Below are 14,398 nucleotides of genomic sequence, written 5' to 3' on the forward strand. Positions count from 1 at the left end.
TACATTTTCCACATTATAAGTAGAAATCTGTGAGGTGATATTTTGAATCCATGTGAGTTCACTGTTCCCAAACAACTTTTCACTCGATAATGTGGTTCCCATTCATGAATAAGGCCAGAATCATCTAGGAAGTAATACAGAAGATCATATCATATTCCTACATGAAAATGAGATGTTAACCAGTCTCAAACTTAACTAATAATTTCAAGGATACTATCATTTAAGAGGCACAGATGAAGCAGAAAGAGGTTTACCAACATCCCAGGCTATTCCTTCTCAAATGGGCATATGCCTCTGGCCTAGGATTAGAGAAGTCTTGGAATCCTAGGCATAGGATTAGAGAGCCTCCTCACACGGTAAGAGAGTTTAGGTCTTAAAATATCATTTTATATTAATGGTTATAGATCTTATGTGACATTTTCTAGGAAGTCATGTTTCATGGTACCACAGATTCTAGTTTTGTTTACCATGAGCAATCCTATAGGGACACTTTGATGAGAGCATTCCATAGAAAAGGGCTCTTCTCCTAGCAAAAAGCATTACTCTATTTATCAGAAAGTTTATTATCATGTTTATTAGGAGATTAGATCAAATCTCCTGTCTTTTCTCCCAGGGAGTACCCTCTCTCACTCCAGTCTTTCCTGCTCCAATATTTGGATATTCAGGAGAAAAATGGATCACTAGCCAGCTGCTTTAACTCGTCCCTTCCTAAATTACAATACTAATTTTTATAAAGTAGTTATTCTCTGATGCTTTCATTTCATTCCCTCCTCTTTTTCTTTTTGAATGTCCATATGGAAATATAGGTATTTTTAATTGAACATGTTATAATCATTTACAATCTTTTTTTTAATATCCAAATTGTCACGAACTTGACCATTGGAAGACTTTGCCCCTGTAACTTTTTGAAGTGACATCATTTGCACTTGAGCATTTTCTTTTTATCAGCCACAAGACTTTACAACCCCACTTTTTTCTTTCCTAGTCCCAGTCAGAATCTAAAATTTCTCCAAGGAGCTCTCAATCTTTTGGGGGAAAGATCCGTATACCAGACGGTACTGGGGTGGCATTGTGTCTAAGCTCTACCCAGTGAACAGAGTTAAGTAATCTGCATTTATATTTGTATTTAGAGTTATATCCCTCAAAATGCCAGGAGCCTGCTGCCACAGTAAAATGTCTAGAGACCAAACAGTCTGGAGTGTATCAAGATAACCCGTCCATGGTAAAATGAAAGTTATTGTACCTTACACTACTACCAGAGAAAATGAGGGATAGTACCTGGTAGTTTATTTTGTTTTTTTATTTTGTTTTTTTGGGCAGCAACACATAACACAGTTGACTATACTACTTCCATCTGTCCATCAAGTTGCCCAATAGGCTGCCAACATTGAGAGGTACCAGAGAAAAAGAAAAACTCTACTAGAAATGTACACTACAAGCTGCATTTCTACTTGGTTCCTATGGTCCAGCATATCTAATGATATTCAGAGTGTTCAGGGGCATTTGGATTTTGTTTGGAGCCACTTTCAAGCACCAATAAGAGAATCATTTCAGACCTCTAGGATTTTACAGCAAGGTCATGTCTTCTTAATAGCTAAATAATTATTCTTTTGTTTAAAAAGTTTCTGGCTTGCTCCTGGGCCTTGGAAGAGAATTAATAGCTAGTCATGAATATCAGATGACCATTCAACCTGGAATACTTATCACAAACAAGCAAATCTGTGATAGGTGGCATACACCGCAATGATTCATCATCAAGGGGAAATTGTATACAATACTGTATGTCATGCAAGTCCAGAAGCGTTCAATACTCCTTTGACACTGACAACTTCTGCAATGCTTACTCCCTCAGTGGAAATCCAAGATATCACGGATAATTTGTTAAATGCAGCTTATTAGGAAAGAAAAAATATTCTTATTTACAGATGAGTTTGCATGATATACTGGCACTGTTCCAAAATGACATCTGCAGTATTACAATCCAATGAGGTACTGTACTTAAATACTGTAATGGGGGGAATTCTGCTCAATGGCAGAAACTTGTGCAATATTTTGATTTTCCCTTTTGTCTGGATGAGGAGATGATCAAAAGTATGGGTGTACATTGATTTATTTGTAATATGGAGTGGATTGGCTGGGAACTCAATTGGGAATAATAGGATTGGAAGAATGATGCTACGAAGTCACTAAGTAGTTGGATCTTTCAAAATGGACAATGTGTGAAGATATTCATAATCCATTTGAAAGATTATCAAATGGCATCACTTGCAGACGAAGTTCTCAATAATCAGGTGAAAAAATGATATATTTTGTGGATGTCAGCCTGCCTCTTTCCCAAAGGCCTCTAGTATTTATTCAATACCCGAAGAATAAAGTGGCCATTTTGGCAGGAGGGAAGTTTAATATATAGACTCAGGAACACAGACTTCCCCTTCCAGAGTTCATCTGGCTATCACTACAGTTGAGTGCCCAATTTTCCAACAGAAGTGTTTATGACTGAGCTTTCAATATGGTACTCTTCTGGGGGAAATGCCAAACATTTAGTGGTAGGCTGATTATATGAACTCTTTCCTCCATAGAGGAGGTAAATATTCATTCTCACTGGAATAGACCATTATGCTGGATATAGATTTGCCTTCCTTGCCCATTAGTAGTTCTATCAACACCCTGTCTACCTTATTTATGCCAAAAGAGAGTGCCTTATCAAATACCATGGTATTCCACACAGAATTGCTTTTAATCAAGGGGCTCTTATACCAGAAGTTCAGGAACAGGCTCAAATCCATGTACTGAGAGACTTATTATATAGTAACATTAACTTGAAGCAAGTGTCTCAATTTAAAGATGTCTCCAATTGCTTTACTGAAGACTTAGTTATGGCTTTTTATATGCATATATTTATTTGTATATATTGACTTTTCTTTATCTCTGTTTTTGCTTTTAGGTTTTATGTTTGCTAGAATTTGGTACTTAGTACTAAATAAAATTTTGTATTTTATCATCAAAATATTCAATGGGACTGTGACTAAATTGAAAGTGTAATTACTATACCCACTAATGAGTACAATGAGACTCTATTATGTCTCTCCATTTTTAGGACAGGATAAATGAAAATTCCTTCACTTAAAAAGGACATCTGTGCTTTTGGTGGGAACACATTTGTGTTGCACATGAAAACTCAAATGTGTGTAAAAAGTGTATGTGCTAGCTGAATAGCCAAAAAAGTAGACAATTCTATTTATAAATTTATTGTTTTTCAGTTCGAAATTCATGCCTCTTTGTCCTATTTTGAGATAATGGAACTCAGATTCTGCAAAGTTGGTCTTTCTCTTTTGTCAGCTGGGTTTACCTTATACTCTGCCAATAATGCCAAGGGACAATGCATGCCTGGAGGAGGATGAAGTGACTTTGAGTTCCTCCAGTTTTTATGTTTTTCTATGTGACAGCAAGGTCACTGACATACATGTGGTCTTGGAAGCATTCACTATAATGGTGGCAATCCTTGTGATTCTAATGCTAATGCTCTCCAGACTGTTTCTTTATCATTACAGTGGCAACAGTCCTCTCAGTATGACTGTGGGCACACTCTAGCACATCTTTCTTCACCATATGTGCTAGGTGGTATCTTCTTGTGGCAGCAATATTCTCTTAGACTGGTCTGAATATCAACTTTTCAGGACCTCCCCTAGATTTCTTCTTTTACTTTTCCCTTAGCCATAGTTGTCAGTCACTTTCTAATGTTGCTAACTCTGTATATGTTAGAGTCATTTCTTATCTCTTTTAGTAGTTAATCAATTTTTACATAGTTAGCATTTCTTTATATTAAATTTTTCCTGTTCAGTTTACCGGTATGGTTTCTGTCTCCTAACTGTACCCTGATAGATACAGACTAACTGAATAACACTAACTTTTATAGTATCCATTAGTGTCACTTAGCATTACTTTTGATTTTCATTCTTTTGAGAACATGGTAGTATTGCAAGAGCTTAGTAAGATATAAGAAAAAGGAAAGAGGTAAAGATATATATTCTATTGCCACACAGACACACACACACAAAAACACCTTTAATACCTAAATTATAAAAAACAAAGAATGTAGATCTTCAAGGGAGAGCATACATCAGAAATAAAAGAGAAACAGAAAAAGGGGGGGGGGCATATGTAATGGCTGATGATTGAATTCAACTAACTGAACAACAATTCACAGATTTCCCATCATTGAATTAGAATTTGCAAGTGTACAAATTGTTTTTACACAGATGCCACTCTACATAGTCATAAATGCTTGTGAAAATACTTTAAAATAAGTTTATTTTACAGATGAGCATATAGAATTTATGCAATAATGCACATTTACTACCTACTCTATACATACTAGTAGATGACACTTTATATTAGTCATTGGTGAAATATATTGAAAAAGAAGGACACCTGTTGTATGATAGTTGAGTATGTATAGAGTATTAATGCCCTTAGAATATTGAGACAATCAGTCTCTTCTTTTCACTTACAACTCTCCATGTCATCAGAACACAAAATTAAAAATTCATGACTTAAGAGATATAAAAAGCAATATAAATATTCCCACAAAATAGATTCATTTGTATCATAAGCCTCAAGTATTTACAATGTTATCTATTTTAATGGAAAATGAGGTACATAATTGATAGCAGTAACAGTATGCAGTATTTCATGAATATGGTCCATTTTTCAACAGTAGCGCATAAAGTGACTCTCATCAGTATGAATAAAGCTAATAATATGCTATATAAGAAAAAAATCAAAACATAAGAATCCTCTGATGATACTAGCAATGTGAAATGCTCTGGTTCACTGAATATGGAATTAAGGAAGCATCTCAAATCTGGGGAAAAAAATGTTAGAAATACATATAGAAATGGCAAACATGACCCAAAAGTTTACTGAATTATAGAAATGTTCCTTTTAGATTTAAAAAATTTTTGAAGAGGGAATCAACTGTTGAGTATAAAATTATACTCATGTGAACATTTTATTTTATTCTTCAGTTTTTACCCATATTATTTAAATAGTATGGGTCAGAAATACTATTACTCTATACATATATATATATATATATATATATATATATATATATATATATATATATATATATATATACTCTATGGGGAATTCCCTTTCAATTGTAAGATGCTGTGCCTTACATGTGGGGGTTTGTGGAATGCCTGCATCTCAGCTTTTCCTATCCATTTCAATATAGGTATTTTATCAGTCATCTGGTTGTCGGAGCCTCTCAAGTAGTTTCTGGATGTTTCTAAGAGGGAAATGACCCATGTATAACACTCTTTTCAGTGAGGAGGGGAAAGTCAGTTACCTCTTCTTCTGCCATTCTGCTGATGTCACTTTTGATTTATCCTCTTAAAAGAGTTTGGGTAAGAAAAAAATTTTTTATTTTGGTATCATTAATATACAATCATATGAGCAACACTGTGGTTACTAGATTTCCCACATTATCAAGACACCACCACATAACCCACAGTCACTGTTCATCAGCATAGTAAGATGCTATAGAGTCACTACTTGTCTTCTCTGTGCTATACTACATTCCCTGTGCCACCCCCATAAGTTATGTGTGCTAATCATAATGCCCCTTATTCCCCTTCTCCATTCCTTCCCACCCATCCTCCAAAGTCCTCTTCCCTTTGGTAACTGTTAGCCCATTCTTGGGGTCTGTGAGACTGCTGCTGTTTTGTTTCTTCAGTTTTTGCTTTGTTTTTATGTTCCACAGATGAGTGAAATCATTTGGTGCTTGTCTTTCTCCTCCTGCTTATTTCACTGAGCATAATACCCTCTAGCTCTGTCTATGTTTTTGCAAATGGTAGGATTTGTTTTCTTCTTATGGCTGAACAATATTCCTTTGTGTGTATGTACCACACGTTCTTTATCCATTCATCTACTGATGGACACTTAGGTCGCTTCCATTTTTTGGCTATTGTAAATAGTAAACAGTGCTGTGATAAACATAGGAGTGCATACGTCTTTTTCAAACTGGGCTCCTGCATTCTTAGGGTAAATTCCTAGGAGTGGAATTCTTGGGTAAAATGGTATTTCTATTATGAGTTTTTTGAGGAACTTCCATACTGCTTTCCACAATGGTTGAACTAATTTACATTTCTACTAGCAGTGTAGAAGGGTTCCCCTTTCCCCACATCCTCACCAGCATTTGTTGTTCCTTGTTTTTTCTGTTGGCCATCCTAACTGGTGTGAGATGATATCTCACTGTGGTTTTTATTTGCATTTACCACATGATTAGTAATGTGGAGCTTCTTTTCATGTGTCTTTTGGCCATCAGAATTTCTTCTTTGGAGAAGTGTCTGTTCATATCCTCCCCCCATTTTTTAATAGGGTTATTTTCTTTTTGGGTGTTGAGGCATGTAAATTCTTTATGCATTTTGGATGTAGATAAAATATTTTAAGTTTAAAAGCATTAATGAAAGTTCCGTTAAAGGAGACCACTGATTTCCCAAGCAAGATGATAAGAATTAATCAATTTCCTTTGACTAGATTCCATATATAAATTATACTTATTAAGTTTGATAGTGTGTGTATATTTCTATGATACTAGTAAGATACTTTCTCATACATTATCAGTGTTTAAATTCAGTATACCCTGGTCCTAGCCACAGCAATCAGACAAAACAAAGAAATACAAGGAATCCAGATTGGTAAAGAAGAAGTCAAACTGTCACTATTTGCAGATGAAATGATACTGTACATAAAAAATCCTAAAGACTCCACTGCAAAACTACTAGAACTAATATCGGAATGCAGCAAAGTTGCAGGATAGAAAATTAACACACAGAAATCTGTAGCTTTCCTCTACACTAACAATGAACTAATAGAAAGAGAAATCAGGAAGACAATTCCATTCACAATAGCATCAAAAATAATAAAATACCTAGAAAAAAACCAAACCAAAGAAGTGAAAGACCTATACCCTGAAAACAACAAGACACTCTTAAGAGAAATTAAAGAGGTAACTAACAAATGGAAACTCATCCCATGCTTCTGGCTAGGAAGAATTAATATCATCAAAATGGCCATCATGCCCAAAGCAATATACAGATTCAATGCAATCCCTATCAAACTACCAACAGCATTCTTCAATGAACTGGAACAAATAGTTCAAAAATTCATATGGAACCATCAAAGACCCCGAATAGCCAAAGCAGTCCTGAGAAGGAAGAATAAAGTGGGGGGGGATCTCGCTCCCCAACTTCAAGCTCTACTACAAAGCCACAGTGATCAAGACAATCTGGTACTGGCACAAGAACAGACCCACAGACCAGTGGAACAGAATAGAGACTCTCCAGACATTAACCCAAACATATATGGCCAATTAATATATGATAAAGGAGCCATGGACATATAATGGGGAAATGACAGTCTCTTCAACAGATGGTGCTGGCAAAACTGGACAGCTACATGTAAGAGAATGAAACTGGACCACTGTCTAACCCCATACACAATAGTAAACTCCAAATGGATCAAAGACCTGAATGTAAGTATTGAAACCATAAAATTCTTATAAAAAAACACAGGCAAAAATCTCATGGACATAAACATGAGTGACTTTTTCATGAACATATCTCCCTGGGCAAGGGAAACAAAGGCAAAAATGAACAAGTGGGACTATATCAAGCTAAAAAGCTCCTGTACAGCAAAGAACACCATCAATAGAACGAAAAGGTATCCTACAGTATGGGAGAACATACTCATAAATGACAGATCCGATAAAGGATTGACATCGAAAATATATAAAGAGCTCACATGCCTCAACAAACAAAAAGCAAATAATCCAATTAAAAAATGGGCAGAGGAGCTGAATAGACAGTTCTCTAAAGAAGAAATCCAGATGGCCAACAGGCACATGAAAAGATGCTCCACATCGCTTGTCATCAGAGAAATGCAAATTAAAACCACAATGAGATATCATCTCACACCAGTAAGGATGGCTACCATCCAAAAGACAAACAACAACAAATGTTGGCAAGGTTGTGGAGAAAGGGGAACCCTGCTACACTGCTGGTAGGAATGTAAATTAGTTCAACCATTGTGGAAAGCAGTATGGAGGTTCCTCTAAATGTTCAAAATAGCAATACCATTTCACCCAGGAATTCCACTTCTAGGAATTTACCCCAAGAATGCAGCACTCCAATTTGAAAAAGACAGATGCACCCCTATGTTTATCGCTGCACTATTTACAATAGCCAAGATATGGAAGCAACCTAAATGTCCATCAGTAGATGAATGGATAAAGAAGATGTGGTATATATACACAATGGAATATCACTCAGCTATAAGAAAAAAACAGATCCTACCATTCACAACAACATGGATGGAGCTAGAGGGTATTACGCTCAGTGAAATAAGCCGGGTGGAGAAAGACAAGTACCTAATGATTTCACTCATATGTGGAGTATAAGAACAAAAGAAATCAGAAGGAACAAAACAGCGGCAGAAGCACAGAACCCAAGAATGGACTAACTGTTACCAAAGGGAAAGGGACTGGGGAGGATGGGTGGGAAGCGAGGGATAAGGGCAGGAAAAAAGAAAGGGGCATTACGATTAGCATGTATAGTGTGGGGGGACACGGGGAGGGCTGTGTAACACAGAGAAGACAAGTAGTGATTTTACAGCATCTTACTATGTTAATGGACAGTGACTGTGAACGGGTATGTGAGGGGGACTTGCTGAAGGGGGGAACCTAGTAAAACATAATATCCCTCATGTAATTGTAGATTAATGATACCTAAATAAAATTTTTAAAAAACAGCATAACAAAACAAAACACTCTTCTGAAGTTAACTCTGTTTTGACAGCATTTGTGTTCAGCACATCATATAGGCTTCTTCTATAAGAGTCTTCAAACTCCATGAAATTTTAAAGAACACTTTAGTGTTCTAGTCTCAAGTGTGTTCCCCCAAAATTCCTGTCTTAAAACCCTTACCCCAATATGACCATATTTGGAGCTAAGGCCTTCAAAGAGGTAATTCAGGTTAAATGACTTCACAGAGATGAAGCCCTAATTCTGGCTTGGTATCCTTACAGGAAGAGGAAGAGAGGCCAGGATGTATGGCATGGACACATGGAGGAAAGGCCCAGTGAGGGTACTGCAGGGTAGCCATCTGCAAGCCAAAGGGAGCAGCCTGAGGAGAAACCACACCCACTGACCCCTTGATCTTGAACTTCCAGCCTCCAAAACTGTGAGTAAATATATTTTTGTTGTTTACATCACCTAGTCTGTGGAATTTTCTTAGAGCAGCATTAGCAAATTAATACAGTATGCTACTTTAATGAAAACAGTGTAGTAAACTCAAAATTGGTAATGATAGCTTAGTATAGTATATCCATGTCGAGTTCCCTTTGCTGTTGTTTTTAAAGAAAGGTTATAGCTGAATATAATTCAGTACTATGCTTTATATACTTTAATGTTCACATACCTCTGTCTTGAACTTATTTTTGTAACATTTTATTCTTTATTTCCAAAAAAAAGTTTCTCAAGTGTCTTCATGATTTATATTGGAAGTGAGAACAAATATTCTTCATAGTAAAGAATAAAATTTAATATAAGTAAATATTTCATTAATGGCTAGATAGGTAATGCTCTTCCTTTTCACAATTTCATTTATGAAGAACTTTGACTAGGGAAGATTTGTGGTTAACTGTGTATAACAGCCCATATTACTTGCTTTGGACCCTACTTACAAAAACTCTTAAGTGTTCTCAACCAATCAGTACATTCCCTGTGTGATGCTCTATATTTCTTCTATTTTAAAAAAAATGTTGGTATTGAAATATCCTCATGTAGAGAAATAGGAGATAAAGGAAACACAGGATAAAAACTATTGAAAATTAGTAATTTCAAATTTACTTAAAGTTTGAATTTGGATTAAGGAATGCAGTTTTGTTTGGAATAGTTTTATCTTTAGTTTAGAGCCCTACATTTAATTCTGTGATGGTCTTCATTTGTTAGTACTAACATGAAATACCTAGGAAGTTGTATGTACACAGAGTTTGGACCAACTGTACAAGTAGTTTTACAGAGTAATTTATGAAACATGTGATAGGATTATAGAACCAGTAAAAAGTTGTAAGATCTCCTGCCAGGGTGAGAGAATCGATGAGAAGAAAGGAAAAAGAAGCAAAGAAATACTAGATTAGAGTTATGTGACATACTCTTAAAAATCATCAGTTTTATAATATTCTGCTGCTAGGGAGAAAATTATTTTTACACTTTTCTTTATTTCAACTTTGTGTGCTACCTAAGATGAGAAAAGAATAAGGGAAATTAATTGAGAAATGTAGAAACATGTCTACATAATTCCAAAGCTGTCAGTGGAAGACTGAAACATTAGTAATGTGCATCTGTAATATCTCTTCATATTCATTTGACAAGTAAAGGGTTCGGCAAATCAGATCACTTGAAATCACACAGATAGAATACCTAAGTAGGATTGCCTTTCATTGGCTGACTCACAACTAAATGAAGGGATCTTCTCACTCCAGGACTTAACTCCTGAAAGGACCATATAAGTGTTTAGCCTAATCCATTCATTTTTCAGGTACAGAATATGTCTGAAAATATGAAATTATTTCCATAGGTCACCTAAGTATTGATAGCTAGCCAGATGAGAACTCCATTATGAAGTGATACCATATCTATGTTTAAATAAGTAGATGTAAATATGTAGATATATTTATGAAATTCATAAAATGAGTGCCTTATAAATATAATTTGAAAACATTAATTTATTTGAAAAAAATCACTGAGGTATTTCACACATTTTAAATTCACTTGAAACAACAGATACAGCTACATTTTTAATACTCCCAGAAAGAATTTTATTGTCTTGACATGTTATACTTGTCAAAGTCCTTTTAAATATATGTGCAATTTTACACTTACAATTGGAATGGAGTTAGTATAGAACAATTAATGTCATTGTGGAAAAATGAAATCATAATATTGCAAGAGCATCTTCAAAACTAGAATGATGGACTCTGTTTCTTTCCTTTTAACCCAAATACATTTGCAAAATTGTGGAAAACAATAATAAAACAGGAAAAAATTCTGGACATCACTTAAAAAATATTTCAGGTACATCTGTAAATTATACAAAGCAATTGAAATGTATGTGGTCAGAACTAGTAGCATCGCTACTGCTACTTGACACTGACACTGACTCTTTGAGATCTGATAATCAGGCTTTCTTTGGAAGCAGTGCAGTTGCATTAATATTCATGTTAGAGTCTTAAATTTTGCATTTTCTCATATTTTTCTTCCCTATTAATGTACTTAATGCAATTCTAAAACTTCAAATTGTTTAAAAAATGGAGAATTTCTCAAAGGTATTTTGAATTTCTTTGTGAAGTTTAAGTCAGCCATCTCTAAAGTAGAAGCTATTACTGTTTCTGTAGGATTATTTGGTATATTAACCTTAATTTTTCAAAAAGTAAATGTTGTATGAGAAAACTGTGATAATGTATTATAAAACCTTAAAAACCTATAAAGATTACTATTTGTAAAGGTGCAAAATACTTTATCTTGGTAAAGCTGGTAACATACTCAATGAGCGATTTTCTTGTTTCTCATTTCCTTCCTCAGTGCTAAGGATATACTGTTCATTGAAGCCTGGTTTCTGCAGGCCTATGAGCTAAGATGTCAATTTTATTAATGTGAATTCTGTTAACTTTACTTAAACATGTTTTCAGTTGCCCATCATTTAAAACTCTGAATGTACAAACCTTTATATACACAGACACAAGTGAACATTGTGCACTTACTATGATAATCAACAACTACATGATAAGAAGTCAGTAAATAAACTCATCCTCTAAGTTTGTTTGCAATCACAGAAATGCCTCAGCCTTAAAAGGTCAAAAACGTATATTTGATAGACCTAGAGAGTCAGTGTGGAGCATGGTGAGAATTCTCCAGAGGAAAAACATTGCCTTTATTCCCCTTTCCTTCTCCAGAAAAGATCTAGAGAATGAATACAAGTTTTTCCACTAAGTCACTTGTAACACAAACTGGGAACAGAGCCAAATTGTGAATTGCAAATAGGTCTGTGCTTTTTATTCGACACCTGTAGTATTTCTTTTAACTTTTCAACCGTTTTTTTTATAAAACCAGCATAATGTATGAAAGCAGAATTATGTTTAGGAGATAGATGATCTCTTACTCAGATCTATTTATTCACACCTGAAATGAGGTTAGAATACAATGGTTAACAAAATCAGCAAATAATCTATTGGAGATTGACTCTTCTGACAGGGTTTCAGGATCTTGAATGCATAAATTTAACAGTAAGAGATCCTGAAACAGTATGCTAGTAATTTAGGTTTTTTACCTATTTGCTATGATCAAGATTTCACATATTTTTCTCTTAATTCCTTCTCATGTATCAGTAAATAGCAGTGAAATTACTTGGAAGAAAAACAGGATTTTTTTCTTCACAAAGAAAGACATTTTTCCTGAATAAAGTACATGGATAATGGAGATGTTTGAAATGACTCTCAGCATTTAGTTTAAAATATCTTATTACTTCATTTTCTATTTTTATTCAAGTATCATAGTACTAATACTGTGAAAATTGCTGTTCATTCTCTAGACTTCCATGTTCATAGGAACTAAGTGCCATCTTAGCAGAGGCAGGAAGAAGATAGAATTGGTGAAATGAGAAAAATTACACATTTTCAGAACTCAAAATTTGTGAAGCTACAGTCAATAATGTGGCTAATAGTCTCTGAACTGATCAGTATTATTTAATTCTAGAATTATAAACCCAAAATGTAAGTAAAAGAGCATTAGTTTGTGTATAAGAGAGTCATACAGTGCTCTACAAGTATCAGTGATTAACTTTAATTCCATGTGCCTTTGAGAACTATAATCTAAGTCTCAGAAGTATGAGACTAAGTCAAGTTCCTGCCTTTACAGTCAGCAAATCCCTATGAAACATTTGGAGGTGCCTAACAACAGCACTACAGCAGTTCCTTGCCTTGTGGGTTCTCAATAAATATTTTATACATTTTCAGTAGGTTCTAGAAATAAATCATGCAAACTACAAGGACAGTTAAAGTTCTCCAAACCTGTACAATATTATATTACACAGAAGCAAAGAGCTTTCTGTGAAGGATTTTCACAGTAAAAGTTTCACAGTAAAAGTTTCATTCTCAACAGCATTGCCTCCAAAGCCTGTTCCTCATCTCCACAGTATGGCTTAAAATTTATTTGTCTTCTCTATTTCTCTCCCTTTCGCTTTTCTTTTCCTTTTCCCTCTCCCTCTCTCTCTCCAGCTATAAAAGTGGCAGGTTTTCTTTCATTGATTAAGAACTTTGAAAAACATTTTAACTTACCATTTTCAATACCGGACTGGGAGAAAGTGAAGTGCACAAAGATCAATGTCCTTGGGAAGATTAGAGTCCTTTGCACACACTCCATCAGCACTTCAGTTCGGGCTACTTCCAGTGGAACTGTGTGCATCACTGCTTGGCACAAGATGGACACTGATGCAACAGAGAACACTGTAGTCCTTTTTCTTGCTCTGAGAGTCTGTTTCTGCCCCTGTTATGAGAACTAAGGCAGAACACTTGGCTGTGTCATCACTCTTAAAATACTGAAAAGTATTTGGGCCAATTTGGCCTCCAAATAGCATCACTTTAGTAATTTATATATTTATCCCAGTGTAATGTTTGAATCATCTAAGTTCATTTAAAATAAAAAATTCTCCTTTTCCCAATTCTGGTCTGCTTTAGGTTGGTTGCCTATAGAGGGAAAGGAGGGAATCATCATTTTTTTCTCTCTTGCTGCCTGAACTACATTACCCCAGTTTGCTAATTCTAAGTTCATAAAAGTGGAAGATGGAGAAAGTAACTGGCAAGAAGCAAAATTGAACTTCCTTGGCTGGTATCTGATGAGCAAGCAGCTCTAAGCCCTTTGAGCTTGGCAGGTGTGTAAATCCAACATACTCCTATGGAGTGCTTCAGTGGTGTCTTAGGTAGGATCCCCAGGCAAAAGACTCTGATGAAAATTCACACATAATAAATTTGTTGGAGAATATTCCAGAAATGCTCCAAAGAAAAGTAAAGGAAGCAGGATTAGGCAGACAGAGAGGTTGGGATGTGCTGCCGTAGCAACAGAGACCTGAGCTGATCTAGCCAGCTGGCTAGATTTCTGCAACCTTACATTCTCTATTATCTGACCGATAAGAATCATGTTTCTTTGGACAGCTTTCATTGACTGAGCCAGCCTATTACTCAACTGACTCAGATCTCTTTGGTTAGATTATTATCGTTTACATTTGTCAACAAGGGGCAAACACTCCTTGACTGTGTTGTCCAAATTCCACGGGAAGCA

At 35.3% G+C, this 14,398-nt stretch overlaps 1 long non-coding RNA gene across 4 annotated transcripts in view; it reads left to right on the forward strand.

The window, feature by feature from the left end:
- LOC118973392 (uncharacterized) overlaps nucleotides 1-14,398 on the forward strand; it is a 379,284-nt gene that overhangs the window by 128,817 nt on the left and 236,069 nt on the right. For all 4 annotated transcript variants that reach the window (XR_012132162.1, XR_005062702.2, XR_012132164.1 and 1 more), the window contains exon 2: nucleotides 9,091-9,245. This is a non-coding gene — a long non-coding RNA (uncharacterized lncRNA). The remainder of the gene's footprint in view (nucleotides 1-9,090; nucleotides 9,246-14,398) is intronic.

This window comes from Manis javanica, chromosome 6 (genome assembly GCF_040802235.1).
Source record: "Manis javanica isolate MJ-LG chromosome 6, MJ_LKY, whole genome shotgun sequence".
Lineage (NCBI taxonomy): Eukaryota > Metazoa > Chordata > Mammalia > Pholidota > Manidae > Manis > Manis javanica.